This window comes from Nothobranchius furzeri, chromosome 10 (genome assembly GCF_043380555.1).
Source record: "Nothobranchius furzeri strain GRZ-AD chromosome 10, NfurGRZ-RIMD1, whole genome shotgun sequence".
Classification (NCBI taxonomy): domain Eukaryota; kingdom Metazoa; phylum Chordata; class Actinopteri; order Cyprinodontiformes; family Nothobranchiidae; genus Nothobranchius; species Nothobranchius furzeri.
In genome coordinates this window covers 61,201,722-61,218,874 of record NC_091750.1, presented here as the reverse complement: position 1 = coordinate 61,218,874, position 17,153 = coordinate 61,201,722, and the positions used below count along the sequence as shown (strand labels likewise).

The window sequence follows — 17,153 nt, the reverse complement described above, 5'->3', positions numbered from 1 at the left end:
CATAAATGTATTTATAATTAAATGTTTTGTTAGAACTTTGTTTAATCTATTTATTAGTTTATTTCTTTCTATTTTTAGTTTTAGTTCCTCATTTATTTATTTATTTCCTCATATATTCATTTATTTACTTTCAGTTTTGCAAAGACAATTGCTTCACTTTGATTTTCTGCATTATAAAATGTATCTTATATCATCGACTAAGGATAAAGTGAAACGTGATTATTTGCTATAGCCTTTTTGATAAATGTGTTTTATTTAATGCACTTGGGACAAGGAAATAAGGCAAAACTTGAATGCATGAAATCTTTATCTGTTCAAATTGTATATATTTTTACAACCACTATACGCATTCTGTTGGAGCCCCTAAAATCCTGGGTCACACAATGACTAATAATCTGTGCCATCACTGGTGGGTTTCTGAAGAGATGAACTGAAGCCCAGTGGGCCAGTCCCACCACTGCCATCATGGCCTTGTCATCTGTCTTGTCACTCCTGGAAAATGGGGAGCCTAAGTCAAACCCATCTACTTCTGGTTACGTGGCAGAAGCGTTAGGTGTCTGCCCCATGATCAGACAATTGCAGGCTCAATCCACTCAGTCCATCACTGTCATTGGGTAAGGTATTTTTTTGTACCTGTAAACATTATTTTCTGCTGTGTATTTGGCATTTTTAACATGGGACTCAATAGGAACTTGATATCTGGAACCAGCAGATGAGGGGGGGAACTGCAATTGTTAAAAATGTATTTATTTTTATAAATTATTACTGAAAATGTAAAATTTCATGGTAACAGGAACACTTAGAATAGATGTTGGTAAGAAATATTGATGAAATAGAAAAAGTTTGTAAAGATGATACAGAGAATCCGAAACATTAGAAATCTGGGCTTTGAAACTTGCTGGTTTGTTTTGGTCTGATTTTCATGGAGAAACAAATGTGCTGCCTATAAAATTTGACATCCAGTCAATCAGCCAAACACTAAATTCATAATTTAATAATCACAATACTGTACAGAGAAATGTTGTATCTTTAAAAACAATATAAATTGTGTATTTTTTACATCATAGAAACGTAAAAAAAACAATTTATGTTGTTTCTAAAGTTACAACTTTTCTCTGTACAAATTGTACAAATCTGTGTTTTTCACATGAAAATACAATAGTATTCACATTTTTTTATTTTAAAAATTACAATAATTGTCTGTTCAACATTATACAACATCATGCTGTAAAATAAACACCATAACACTGTATTGTGCTCCACAACTTTTTTTTGTTGAGATTTTACAAAATTTTCCTGTTAATTCTACTGTCTTTTTTTACAGTGCAGTAAGACCAAACCATATTCATTATAGTGGCATTAACGATGATAAAACACAAACACACTCTCAAGGAAATGCATGCTAGTGATCCAGGATCTGCTTCCAGTGATTACATTTAATTAAAGTTCCAGTTTTACAGATTTTTTTTTAATTTGCATATTTGTATAAAGAGGTTCAGCCTTTGCAGACTTTTATCGTCCAATTTAGTTTGGGAGCTTTTGGCTTTTAACAACAAAACGGGTTGGAACAGTTATGTTCATATTGAAATACCTTTAATTGCTAGTTTAATTGTACAGTTAGCACATCCAAATCCAAGGGTAGCATTCTTGTGATGACCCGTCCTACCCTGTCCACATAGATGCTTCCTCGACTTGTGCGGCTCTGAATTTGGACGGGCTAACCTCCAGATTTATTCCAGCCCCTACCTGAGCGTATGTTCTGTCACCTAGCAATGGTGATGTGGCCGAACTGAAGTTAAAACTAAACATTAGATGAAGATCTAGTCAGGATTCCTCCTGGACGCCTCCTTGGTGAGGTTTTCTGAGCACGTCCAACTGGGAGGGAAGGGCACGCTGGAGGGACTATGTCTCTCGGCTGGCCAGGGAACGCCTTGGGATTCCCCCGGAGGAGCTGGCCCAAGTAGCTGGGGAGAGGGAAGTCTGAGCCTCTCAGCTTAGGCTGCTGCCCCAGCGACCCAACTCTGGATAAGCGGCTGAAAATGGATGGATGGATACATGAAGACATGCAGGACCCATTATACGAGCTTGTTTACACACCAGATATTAACCTACTAACATTTAAAACTCATCATCAAAATCACTTTCCTCCACTTCAGACCCTGGATTTGGACATTGCCTGTGCTGATGAGTATAAATTATTTTTTTAAAGACAATCAAACCACAATTCTTTAATTTTTGCAGACACAGGACTTATTGTTAAGTTGTAAAATTATGTTTGTAACACAAAAACTTCACATTCTGGGTCAAATTTTATTCTCAAAATTGAGGCAACCGTCCAACAAAACATGCTGAAACCTCACTTTAAGGTAATAGTTTACATGGCAATGAGCAAAGAGGTAAATGTGTAAAAAAAAAAACAACGCTGATGAAAGGCAAAAGTTTTGTAACCACTTTTCAGTAAATTCAGTAAATGCATTTTGTACTCACGGGTTTCCGTAGCAGGAAATGTGGTGTCTAATATGGCGTTGTCCAGAGACTTAGACCCGCTCTCATGTATTTTAGACCCAATTTTTATGGTTGTATATGATACAAAGCAGCCAACATTCTTCAACAACTGGGCACCATTTTATTAATTTTCAACATTTCAATGGATGTTTCCAGAGATTAATGGTAAAAACTACACAATGTCTCTTTAAGTTCAACTGCACCTGTACCCGTTTCTACCTGAAACAAAAAAAAAACGTCTTACAGTCAAATACACACTCCTCTAAGCAGTCTGAGCCTGTTATAACTAGTGTAAATATCAACTCTGTAGCTCAGTCATTGGGCCGATTGTAAGAATTAGTATTTAGAACTCCAACCTTGGCTTCCATCAACTCCAAACTGCATAAAAAAACAATTAGGCTCTCGATTTTGTGTTGATAAAAATAAATTATACCCAAAGGAGACTCCTACCAGTATTCCTGTTCACAGTTACTTTCTTTTGTTTATCTAAGAGAACTACAACATGGGTAGGAGAGGAAAATGACTTGTTTTTATCTCTCCGTTTTCTACTTAGCAGTTGGTTGGTTTCACTTACAGTACGCATCCTCCCTGGTGAAAATAAATGAGCAGCATTATTAGGAGGGCATGTCGTCTGCTCATAGCAAACAGAGGCTGAGAAACACAATAACAGCCGCCTGTTGGGCTAAATGTAGCGTAACGGCAGCAATGAGAGGAACAGAGGTTATAAAAGCGCCGGTGTGATTTGATCACCAATTGGCATGGCAACCAGCCCCGACCAAGAATCCTAAATTAATTGAGGTCTCCCGTGTGAAACAAAGGCCGAGGTAACCGAGCTGCTCGGCTAAAGCCTGTTAAACTCAAAAGAGGAAACAGGGACAGGTTTGACACAGATCTACATCCACCGTCATGTGAACTCTAGCAGCCAGAGTTTGTTCTTACTGCTTTTCTGTGCAGAAAGGTCAGCAAAGAGAGCTGAGAACTCAGCGGGACCCCTCCAGCTGGCTGTGGGTTGCACAAGGAGTTTGTGTGACATGAATATAAAGAAAAAAGTGAATATGTGCATGCTTCAAATGGTTTTGAGTACTTTCCCGGTTGTCGGTGCGTGCGAGGTTTCAAACGAAATGCCGAGCATGACTCTTCTTCTTTTCTGTTTTCTCGTTTCCACCGTTGCCCGAATCCGCTGATGACAACTGCTCACGTTGTCAGCTTCCTCGCCCATCTGGACAATATGTGCTCAGAGCACGACTCAAAGTGTGTTTGCTTTAGCCTTCATCTTTGTGTGTGTGTGTCTGCGTGTAAAGACAGAGGATGGACTTAATAAGAGAAAGCAAGGGAAAGAAGGCTCGGAAGAGTTGAAAGCGGGATGTGTCCTTTCTTTTTCCATCTCTCTCTTTTCTTATTCCAGCGTAATTAGACAGGTGTGTGTGAGCCGCATAGCAAGCGGGATGATAGAGAATCCTTAGGGAGGTGGAGGGGGAAAGAGAGATAAATGATGAAGCCAAATGGTAGAATGTTACAGGGTGATAAGATTAGATCGGGTTGAAAGAGAAAGGTAGCACGACATCAAGTAAACAGTGTGGAGTGGCTCGGGTGAGACAAACAGAAGTGATACCATCCTACGAGCAGAATTTTCAAATGTGGATGCACAACGGCTGCATGATAATGAAACTATCAGAGGAGGATGAAGACACTCGGCCACAATAGCTCGTTAATCTGGAGTGTTTATCTGATATCTGATTTCAGCCAAAAATGAAACACAAGAGAGAAGCTGGGACGGGAGGACGGTCAAAGGGGGACGAGAAAAGGAGAGGTGAGGAGGGGAGGGACTGGGAGTGATCCCCCAGCTTGTTAAAATACAACTAATTACCAGCTGGCCCTGCGGAATAATGAGTCTACCTGTGTGCTAAATGCTGATGGGCAGCGGGGAGATCAAATGGCGGGATGGGACGAAAACAGAAAAGAAGAAGTAATGATAGGAGAAAATAATGGGGAGAATGCATGAAAAACAAGTATTAGTGAGGCACGGCTTTCCTACAAACAAACAGTCACATGAACTGAACTGACGAGAGCTAAAAGTGTTTAAGCAAAGAAAAGATGTTTTAAATAAAGATGAATTAAACTGGGACCACAGCCAGTGTCACTGTTTATCTACTTCCTGATATGAATCATTTAGAGCAAAGTTTTTTAAATATGTGCACACGAATAGCATCCTATGGTTTTATATTTATATCTATGTACATATATATATATATATATATATATATATGGACCGGCTCTCTGTCCAGGGTGTACCCTGCGTGATTGCCCATTGATCACTGGAGATAGGCACCAGACCCCCACCCCCACCCCGCGACTGTATATATATATAATGATGTGGCAGAGAATTGTTTTGTGGTATTGCTCAACAGTTTCTGGGATCTCACACGCAGCAGTTCCACCTGGTTTATCTCTGTCCCTGAGGACACCAGAAGTGTAGAGTGACACAGACAGCATTTTCCAGTGACCAGGAGCCTTTTCCAAGAAGTTCCAGGCTGATTTCCAGCATAGCTGTGATCATTCAATAACTTGCTTTTAACATGGTTTAAAATGTTTTCCTCGTTCATTTTCATGACACCTTATCCATTGATGCAGGCAGGTTCAAAATGCGGCCATGGGGCTATTTGTGGCCCTCACATTCATTATTTACGGCCCCCAATTTTTGAAAAGTAAATATGAAAAATAAATTAGTCAATTTAGCATTTAAACAGTGGCGTGTCCAGATCTTTTAAAATGGGGTGGCCCAGGTGAGACACAACTTTGTGCATGGGTGGCACCAATGGTTATGCTTTTTTTGTTTTACCCCCAAGACTTTTGTGGACAATGAAAAGCCTATTTAAAGGTAAATTAGTGTGGTGGCACCTGGGGTGGCCAATCAGATTCCAAGGGTGGCATGTGCTACCCCAGGCCACTCCCTGGACACGCCCCTGCATTTAAAAATATATATCTTTGTGACCCGTGAGGACCATTCACTTGATCATTTTGGCCCATGTCTTGGAAAGTTTGATAACCCTTAAGCCTGATTCATACTTCTCCGTCTGCGTTGGTGCGGAGACATGCAACGCCATTATGCGTTGGCGCAAGGGCTTTCCGACAGGCTCACTGAGGGTGACGGAGACATGCCCAAAATTTTAAACAAAAAGTCGAAAGTGACAGAGAACGCAACGCAAGCTTGTGAATGGTCACAACGCCGCTTCCTGTATATTTCTCACCAGCACCACTGTAGCTCCGTTAAAAGTAAACAGACATTTAGCAGCAGACCCAGAACAGATTGAAGAACGCATCACAGAAAAAGTCAGAAAACAATTACATGTATTCACCCGTGAGTGAAAGAGTACAACATATGGAGCAAATGTGGATGAAAACGACAGAAAATGTGGGTTTGGAGGTGGGGACTGCATGAAAAGGTGGAGGAGAATGAAGGATAAATTTGTCCGTGTTATAAAGTTTCTGAAATCTATAAACACATTAGCAAATACACTATTGGGGAACAGATACATGAGTGTTATGGTTGCAGGAAACTGCTTTGCAACACTCCACTGCCTGAACAGAAGTTTGAATGTGAAAACCTTTCCAACACTCTGTGTGCATCTCTCCATTGCGAAGCTCACGGAGAAATATAAACCAGGCTTCACTTTAATGTCTTTCTTGTTCGCTGTCCATGGTCCTGAACAGTTGAGCAGAATTTTTTTTTTAGGGTAAAGTCTTCAGTTTTTAACATATAAGTGAGAATTAGAGAGGTGGCACATTGAAATATAGGGAACAAAAAATATCTTTGCAACAACTTTAGTATAAATTAAAATACAGAGCATTTATATATTTATTTATTTATTCATTATCAACGCTAATTGCTCATGGTACATTTCTGGTCTTCATTCACCACCAAGCATCTAAGAAATGATCTGTCTCCTAAAAACTCTTTTCTATTCTTAAAAGCTACACAGTTAGCAGCTGTTTTCATCATCGGTAACCTGTGTGAACAAATTTGTGCAGTTGTTTGTTTACTAAACTAATTACCACACATGTACGGACTTTGTGTTTTAGGCTGATTAGTGACACTTTGTTTTAAAGTCCTGCTGGCCAGAAAATGACCTTCCAATAGTCAGTGTAACTAAACAGTGTAGTGTCATGAAGGGCCTCTAATTTGTGACAAAGGTCACATTTTCCCAGCCGGGTCAAGCTGGGTCGACTGTAACTTTGCCACACAGATTAAACAAGCGAGGAGCCATGATGTCTGCTGAAAATCATCTTCATCTGCTGCTGTTTCATCCCAGGCTGATGGACACTTCAAGTCCAATAATAATTTTAAATAATAATTGCAAAAACTCTTTGACTTCATTACTGTTTATTATAATCATCAACAATAATCATCATGGTTCATTATAAATTCATTCAATTAATGGAATGACTTATTATTCTTTGGTTAATAACAATTGTTTATAATCAAGGGATGTGGTTCAGTAAACCAGAAGGTAATCCTCCACTTTATCCATCCAACGCAGACGGCTTATCCAGGGTAAAAGTTAAACTGCTCTCACATGTTTTTCCCCATAATCAAAGCTTTCTAGCTTTGAGAGGGCGTGTTCTGTGGTTTTGTTAAAACTAAATCTTCCGCAGCTGTAACTTCAGTTCATGAACCAACCACCATCCTGAGGATAAGGGTCGGCCGCCCTGAAGCCTCCACCTGCTGTTCTGTCACGCCGATAGAATAGCTTCGAATAAACGCACCTGTAACCAGCTGACTCAGAACTCCTTCAGAGTTATTGATCTTGAGAGTTAAGTTAAAACGCCAAACTCCTTCAGAATTAAGCCAGACGCTCGACACTGTGTACCCTGCGACATCTTTGCACAAGAGAGTCAGTTTTACTCGAGTCTTCACTACCGGACCGAGTACCCTGAGGCTGACAACATCCTCCCTTGACCTCCGGATCTGCACAAGGGTTGTCTGAACGGGTGAGGTACCACACAGATTGTGTCTGATGCTGTTCTCTCTAAGTGACGACCGAGTTAGCTGCACAACAAGCATTCACCCAGAACGAGTTCCTCTCTCTGAAAGAAACCTTCTGAGAATCCATTCACACATCCAAGCTCTCATTTCATTTTAGCTTTCTATCCAGTTACAGGTAAAGCTTTTGATATCAAGTTTAATATCAAAGCTGGTAAATTGTCATTTAAACTGTCATCCATGAATTGTCATTTTTATTTGTCGTTTCAAATTGTCAAGTTTAAAATTGTTAGTAATAATTTCTATGAAATGAAACACAGAATGGTATAAATATTCTTGGTTATTGAATAAGCAAAGATTCCTAACTTCTCGTTTAAAAAAATAAACTTTTGCTATTAAATTTAATTATCTTAAATTAAATATTAATCTTTGGATAAAATATAGACCAAGCAGGTTGGTGTATGAACTTCTATCGATTAAATAAGTATCCTGGATATTTATACATGATATAAGCTTCATATGCTAATTTGCTTGATCATTCTCAGGGTCTAACAAAGCTGATAGCAAACAGCGTTATATCCTAGTATGTAGAGTATCCACGCTACAACAGCATCAGGCAGAAATTCATCAGGACCACTGCATTTTTATGCAAAGTTTTTCACAAAGAGTGGGTAACAAACGGGGGCAGTGTGATGATGTACAGTTGTTAGTGATGTGTCTTTGTGATGGACTGGCAGATGGTGCTGGATGTACATCAACTCTCAACTGTTTTCTGCTGAGACAAACACTACGCACCCCTCTTGCAACCCTGCGTAAATGAAAAGATGGATGCAAATGTCTGAAAGCTGAGAAAACCTTTTTTCTTAATTTTCAGACAGATTCATGGAACCAACCAAACCAACCATCAAACTGAATTAATATTTGCTCCTCTTGTCTTAATGGAGTTACAAATCTGAACGCCAAACTTTATAACTGACTTTACTTTAACACAAGAAGGTCACTGAATCATAAATGTCAGCAGAATGTATTGTCTAAAAGCTAGGCTGCCTTTAGCTATAATGTCACATTCATTCAATAAGTTTAAAGATAAACCAGCTGTTTCAATGACCATATTTTTGGTAGAACTACTTTCAAAGTGTGTAAAATTTAATATTTTTGTCCCAGGAAGTCCCAAAGTGACCAATGAAGGTACTGATCAAGTGGATTGGGGCAGATTTAAGAAGGTCAGTGCTTACAGCGGTGTTACCAGTGATAAATACGGTGTCTTTATGCAGCATGGAAACAGTGGAGTATGTTGTTGGAAGCTCCAAAGAGCCTGGTGTTAGATTAGATGGTGTAAATGGATATAAGTTGTTTGAAATAAGCATTTATTTCAACTTCATTGATGTTGGTTGGGGATGTTAACTGTTAGCCTGTCAATCCTGTCAGGACTAGCCTGTAATTCTCTAAAATTATGTCATTTAATCTACAAGTAAGATTTTAACTGTCCAAATTTTCACTTAATTTTTCTTTGTAACTGGCGGCTGGAGTGGCACATGAGCAGAAATGAAACATCAGAATTAGAGGCTAACTGACTGTGCAGACAAGTGGGCCACAGGGATTCCCTGAGGACCACACGCCACAGGGTTCTGTACAGGAAACAGATGCGATATAGACCCAACACGGACTGTTTGGTTTCATTCACTTGCAATAATAGACAAGACTTTGCTTTTTAATAAAAAACGTCTCCAGCTTCAATGTCTAGCTCAAGGAAACTTTTCTCTTTTACTTGACGGAGTGCGTGATATAGAAAAAATAAATAAAAGAGTGACATTTTTACTTGTTTTCCCATTAAAAAAAGATGTAGAGCCGATCCTATGACAATCATTCAAAATTAGTACATCAATTAGGCAAGGGAGTTATAAAATTCACTTAAAAATCACATGGCGTACCTAAAATATCACACAAGATAACAGAAATACAAAAAAAGAGTCATATTTAACTAACTTGTGTCTTAAACCTTATTTCTCTAACATCGAAGGTCTGTGGCTGTCAAGTGAAGCTGATTTTATACATCTTACTTATTGAATTTGGATATTAAACTCCAATTTTCCTCTAAAGGAAAAACATGTTTGTATGCGAACAAGTTTAAATGAAATTTCCAGTGATAAAAGGGAACACCGCCTACCCCCATGTAAATGATGAATGTGAGAGCGATGTGCATACATCATTCTGCTCGGTGAAGGTCAAACTAGCAGGTGATGCAACAATAAGCAAATCTTTTTTCTTTTCCTCAGGGGGTCTGGTAAGAATACGGTGATTTACAAATGAATCCCTGTAAAAAAAAAAAAGCAAGTTCATCCCATGGAAAAGCCTTTAAAACGTCTCCTCAAATTCCATCTTATTTCCTTTTTAAAAGACTGAAAATCTTACATGTTTTTACGTGTTTTACATATATTATTTGCCTTTTATTTGGTCTGCGAGTGCAGGACACCAACAATACATTTTCTTTGTCTTTATCACTAACAGGTTTAGGGTGAATCGAACAAGGAATTTCAAATGTTTTGCTAGTATTTTGTAGTACAACTGTCAGTTTGTCTGCATTTGCAGCAAAGACTCGATGTTAATTGCAAAAAAAAATTACTTTTATTAAACAACCTTCTTCTTAATTTATGAAAACAAAGACCTATGATCACAATAAGGCTTAAAATTCATATTTTCAATTTATGACAGAAGCACAACAGTTAAGACGAGTCAGCAATCAGTGTTTACACACTAGTAAGCCTGAGAGACACAAAGGGTACCCATGGCTGCATCATATTTCCAGGATCGTTAGGTACTTTTTACTGAAAGAGGTGAAATCTACATGACTTTATATAAGCTTAAATATTTTTTCTTTCTGCCTAAAGAAAGAGTTGGAATTACCAGCTGGTCCTTTTGACCATAGTCTGATAGGGAATAATCACACAGACGTTTCCACAAGAGTGATGCATGAGAGCATAGAGGCAGAGTAAAACCAGACCAGACTTGGTCAGTGCACAAAAAAAAACATAGTTTTAGAACATCATACCAGCTGCAAAGCATGGTCGTAGAGGTGCAACCTAACCCCAACCCTGCTTCAGAAGCAGCTAATCCTAACCCTAACCACCCTGACCCTAACCCGCTAAAGATAGGATTGGATTCTATTTTTGCCACGAGTCACTTTTGGGATGCATCGATTTTCGTTAACATAGGGATAAACAGGAAATCACACACAATATCCGTGTAAATTTTCTGTTAATTTTCAAAGTAAAAGACCATTGCAGAGATCCGATTTCTTATGTAGATTAGATCAACACATGTGGCCTAACAGCTTTTTCACTCCCAGCATCTTTTGCGAAGTGCAATGATGTATTTTTTATTGATGGTGGAAGTGGAGAGGCACAACATTATAAATGACATGAAACAGGGATATCAAACACGATCTCCTTCTTCATTTTAGTTTAATGGTGAATGGCAAACCGTGACCTGAAAGTCTTAAGGGATTTTTTTATCTCACGAGCCCAGTGAGGACGGCGGAGAAGCCGCGCTGCATCTGAGACATCGCTCGGTGTAGATTGGCGCGCCATTATACATGCAAACAAACAGTCCCGCTGCTGTTCTGCACCGCTGATGCCTCCAGTGTGGATTTGGGGTTATGGTCTGGGGCTGCTTTAATGTCTTAAAGATTAAAGACTTGAGAAGTACATTTTACCTTCACATTTAGAGACGACTGTTCAGTGAAACATTCTGGCACAAAGATATATATTCACATTAGGTACTATTATAGAGGGGGAAAGGGCAAACTGGTTGCATATTCAGCATGTTGAGTTGGAAAGAGGAAAGAACACCCCTTCAGACATTCTTGAAGACTGAGAAGTATTCCAGTATTTTGGTTCCAGTAAAGCCCAGATTTGGGTTTTGCAGAATTTTGTTGGTGATTTGAAAGGAGCAGAAGAAAGTAAATGCTGAAGAAGGAGACTGAAAATCATCAACACATATCACCAACCTGAATGGGTATGAACCAGCGCTGCTCAAAAACGGAACCGATGTCTCACAATTGTTGTCACGATGCATATTAATGACCGACTTAACAGCAAGAGACAGTTACAAAACACACATGAATCATGAGCAACATTCTGCTACGTTGATGAGTAATTGTGCTTTTGCCTTCATAAGTAGAAAATGCATAATTAAAAATCAGAATTATTTTAGTTCATGCGGTTTGCATTGTGCCAAGACTGTGTTGGATAATCATGTTCACCTGAGCACTGGAGGATTCTTTCTGCACGGTATAATCTCGTTTTTATTTTATCTTCAGGAATGGAAAGACTGATTCAGACATAAAGACTGTAGATGATTCATTTGTTTCTGTAAAAAAGGAAAATGTGGATGCAAAAAAATGCAAATGTAGGACTTGAGAAATAAAAAATCCCATTTTTTATTTAGATCAGGGACCCATGAAGAGGCCTGTGCATGTAGGTGGTCACGAACTTCTACTTTTAACTCGCATGTGATTTCAAAAACTTATCAAGACTTAACAGACTTCTTCACAGTTCAGTCGTCTTCCACAGCAGGAGCAGCGGAAAACAAAAGGAGATTTACCCTGCAATCATCCCTGTAACCATCCCTGCCACAAAGGGTGAATTTTCAGCGGGGCCTTGCCATGTTGTGAAGCAACCCAACGCTTTAGGGTTCTGCAGAATCCATAGGATGTTCTCCGTGTTGCTTGGCATGCAGCACCATGAACACAGGATCAAGGGAGCTCAAGCGTCTGACAGGAGCACACAACAGAGCGGCTCTCACAATCAACATTTCACTGACGGTGGCGGTGGAGGAAAAGCTTCATCCACTTTAAGCTCTGCTGGTTTCTCAGGTAATTATATGATGCTCACTTCTTAGCTTTCACTTATGCACAGACTTCAGTTTCATCCCGCTGTTGTGTCAAGATTGGTCGACTTCAACGTGATGATGAGTCTCTGTAGCTTTCTTCCCTGAGGTAAGTGTTTGGTTCTTTACATTAAAAAATGGGGGCTACTGCTGGGATATCTGTTAGAAATGTAAGTAACTTTAGCAAAAAAAGTGAATAAACTCTACATTTGCCTCATAAAGACATTCCGTAGGGTGTCTGCTATCACGCCACTTGTCTGCACCTGCAGCAGCTGCCTTTTCTAAAGTACCGTAGGATGCTGATGTGGTGGATGAGAGCACTCTGTTTCTGTAGATACGCTCCAGCATGCTGCTCAGCTATTCAATTTTTCAAGCATTTGTTGACATAAAACTCTGAACAAAATTTAAAAGAAAACAGCAAAGAGGGAAAATACATCAAGCAGCATTGAAAAAATAAAGTTTTGTCAGTGTCTCCTGGGGCTCTCTTTGTTTCTGGTTGTTTGTGCAGACTCTAAATGCTGCTCCCATCTGTCCGACTTGCGTCACATATACAGTATACGCAAACCCACGACGCCGGACGAAACTGCATAGTGCTAAACACCAGTCCCCGTTTTCCAGGTCCAAACATCTTACGTTGTACGTGACTTCAAATGGTGTTTTTCTTTTTGGGACTGTTGAAGTTGAAGTGGTAGCAGCTGGCTGTTTCTCCTTCTCTGATATTAATGAGCGAAAAAACTCTCACACGAGTCACGCGAGTGCATAATTAATGGACGACCCAGCGACGTGCGGCAGTCGGACGAGAACGGCAAGCGGAAGGTCCAGTAGCTGCTTTCGGTCAGAAACGTGTAATTGGTGGAGGTTTTTAAACAAATGCGAGAGAACCATGCATACATTTTGGGCTCCCCCTGGGTGTGTCAGTTTAGCTCCCCCGTAATTTGGACTTCGCATTTATTCATTTTAATGTCCTAAAACAAGTTAAGAAACAATAAAACATATTAAAATGTTGTTTTTTTTTCTGTAGATCTTTTACAGAATGAGGCATAGAATTTTTTTTGTCTGTAAATACAAAAAAACACTCCCAGTTTCACCAGTTAAAAGTTCATATTGCCACACAGAAGCAGAGCAGAGTCTACCTGATGATGTAAAAGTGCCAAACTAAACAGGTGATTCGGACACAAACTAGAACGTCCAGGAGGCGTTGTCTCCCAAGAATCCTGTGAATAAATTGAAGCAACACTTTGATTACATTTGAATAAAAGTGGCCTCCAGGTCCCGTTTCTAATAACTGATGATGAAAACTGCCACACCGAGTCGCGGAGACCGTTCAGCTCTTCTTGACACCTGTATAACTGATTAACAGGACATCCCAGATTATAGGACATTAATGAGCTCTAAATCCAGGTCCCGTACTCTTTCCTTTAAATGATATCAAACCATTTTTTTTTCACTTTGAAGATTATCTTTAAAAGCCTGAGTTGCTTCCCTGTGAAATCAGACAATACAACCATGAATTAGCAAGTTCAGCATGTGACGAATATTGGCTTCTGAGTTTCCGGGTGGGCACTGAATAAGAAGCTGATTGTTTTGAGAATTTCTGCTTCATGCACCGTTGATTTGGAGCAAAAAAAAATGTTTTTAAAAACTAGTAAAGAATAGCAGCTGTTGAGCGGATGCTTCCTAAATTTGTTTTGCAAACTCATTATGGCAGAAATGTTTCGTTTGGCTGCGGTGATGAAATGGAACATCGAGCTCCACTGATCTACCGGTGTGATTTGTGCACTTCACACTGTGTCACTCTGTTTTCCCAGCATATAAAACTCTCTTTATGGAATATGAAGGTCGTTATGAAATTTTTCTATTGTTGGTTCTGGCCTTGTGCATGCCCCTAGGCAGAAAAAGATCTATCATGGTCATTATCATCATCATAGAGCTTTCACAAGTACTTGCAATATGTTTTTATGTATCTTTAAAGCCCATCCCAGCATGTTCTGACTTTACTGATTATTGTTACAGCCCAGTTTGTTGTTACCCATATTGTTCCTCTCAATCTTGACTGAGACATTTGAATTTTAAACGTACTATTCCTGAAAGGACATGGGCGTAAGCCTCTGCCATTTGAGGTGAAGCTTTTAAAGCAACAGATGCAGAAAAATAAGATATTTATGAGTTCTAAATGTTGAATATTTTAGCAGAACTATGACGCTTGAGAAAGTTAAACAGAAATCTTAACACTTCCCACGCTTAAACCAGCCACCAACAAGCACAGATGCTCCTCTGTTGTTTTCGCCCAAGACTTACTTTTCATCCACCGCAGAAAAAAAAAGTCTCAGTTTGAATTATATTAGTAATATTAATGTTTTTGTACATTTGGATCTTTGGTTAAGTGATTTCCATTCATTGCTGAAACTACCAGTGTGCATAACAACAGCAGTAAGTGGTAATTAGTTAATACATAAATCGACATTTGAGCCAAATTGTGCTCCTGACCTGCTTTAAAAATGGATTAGCATAATTTGTAATGGTGCTTACAGGTGGGTGTTGTCACAAGGCTGTTACAGCTATGAAACAGTAGGCCATCAGCTATTGGAAATGGGTTTGTGTTGACTTTTGACTCGGCAAGATTCAATTTGGAACTTCGACAGTATTCCATAAAGGTGTGGGAAGCTCCTTTAATCAATACATTTGCAGTGGTCTCTGTCAGGAATGATTGCCTTGCAAGCCATACTCAGGAGAACAAAAACACTGGTGCACCATTTTCAGGACCTAGAGGTGAGCCACATCACAGCTGAGATTTCGACGGCAGGTCTTAATTTCCTGACATTTGGACATCTCACCTTGGATTGGATAACAGCAATGCAACTATCGCTAAGGTTTATTCACAAATGTCAACACATTATGTATAATGTTAAACATTGAGCTCTATTTTAATGATTTGTCTTCTTGTCAAAAGCATATACTAGTACTATAATTTAGGGTTAAAATCTGTGTATGTATTTATGAAATATTTTTATTTCAGGTTGAGAATGCAGTCAGACAGGGAAAGACTACTGTAGGTCCTCATGCACTGATGTGCAGTGAAAGTGGAATGCAGCCACACTCTCTCAGTCCATGGTACATGTTCCAAACATCGCTCATGTCGCCACAGATTTAGTTCTCTCTAGTTGTTAGAGCAACTGCGAACAGCGCAGCATTTTCCCGAACTGTGTACATTCATTTTTCAGACACATATCACTTTTAAAAGGGCTGGGCGATATGGCCTAAAGTCAATAACATGATATATTGAGGATTTCACCTCGGTAACGATAAATGGACGATAACTACAAGTATGCGCAGAAACCAAAGTTGTCCACTAGATGGTGCTGTTACTTGTATTACATTGAGTCACATTTACGTGACTCAAGGCGGTACAGCTTCTTAACGGGACTTTAACGTTGCCAACCTACACACATATTTTCACTATTTTATTATCAAATGTATTGAGGTGGGGAAATTTTTCTCGGTAAGAGATTTTGATAATAAATTTGTGATTTATTTCCTGAAAATAAACTTTTATGAAAAATGAAACCTCACCATGCAAGCCAACGGCCATGCGCTACTCCCAGTGTCTCACTAGATAATTGCTCGTCTAATCGTTTCTACATGAGCTGGGATAGGAATAAGATGGATACATCACAATGGTTCTGATTCTTAATGATATTTGTTTATTTTTTTATTTGTGCTTTATTCGCACATTACATCCTCCCATTTCTCATAAATGAACCCGAATCTCTGAGTTTTTCCACAGAAATGCAAAATTTTAAAAGTATGCTGTCTCCTCTGGTGCCCAAACATGGGCCATCAGTGTGTTTTGCTCACGGAAACATCCAAAATGCACCGCTGAATTTGTCTTTTTCAACCTGGGAAAAAGTTTGAAGAGTTTATCTTTTTTGACCATCGTGCACGACTGACTGACAGCTCTCACCCCCTGAAGGGGGAGATGAAGTGCCACTCTAAACTGCATCCACCCTGAGGGATCCCCATTCTCTCTCTCTGACAAGTCATTAAAAACATATCCAACGTGGAGAACGGTGTCAGAAACTGACTTTTCAAAAGTCTAGAAACCACAAAATAACCTTTTTTGTTCCGTGAAGCTAAAAACTCCATAAAAACAATTTGAATTCTGACAAACCAGTTTGTTGTGGTCATATTCTGGGATTTTGGTATTTACAGAGAAGATGGAAACAGGAAGTTTAGTTGTCATGAAAGAAAACCTGACATAATTGACAGCAGTAGCTCAGGAGGTAGAGCGGGTTGTCCAGTAGTCAGAAGGTTGTAGGTTTGCTCTGGCCATATAATGTTGTTGATGTGTCCTTGGGCAAGGCGTTGGGCAAGACACTTAACCTGCCTTGCCTGCCGGTGGCGCCTGTGTTCGGCAGGCCTCACCTCTGTCACCTCCCCAGCGTGGCTACACCGTAGCTCATTCCCACCAGCGTGTGAATGGATGAATGACTGATTGTGTTGTGAAGCGCCTCGGGGGTTCTATAACCCTAAGAAAGCGCTACACAAATACAGACCATTTATCATAATTTGTCAGGAGTAATGGAAATATATATAAAAATATATTTATAGTGATGGACAAAAAAATGGAGCAAGCTGCAACAGCAGGTGACTGGTTTGTTTCTAGCTTCAACCTGCATGTGCAATACCTCATGCACTGTAACAGTTTGTAGTTATCAAGCACAAAATGAGGCCAAGTCAGGCACAAGTCTATGCAATATATATATTTACTTCATCAAATATC

The 17,153-nt window shown here is 39.4% G+C and overlaps 1 protein-coding gene across 1 annotated transcript in view; it reads right to left on the bottom strand.

The window, feature by feature from the left end:
* The window catches only part of LOC107386906 (reticulon-4 receptor-like 1), a 157,116-nt gene that overhangs the window by 91,486 nt on the left and 48,477 nt on the right, over window positions 1-17,153 (bottom strand). The window lies entirely within an intron of this gene.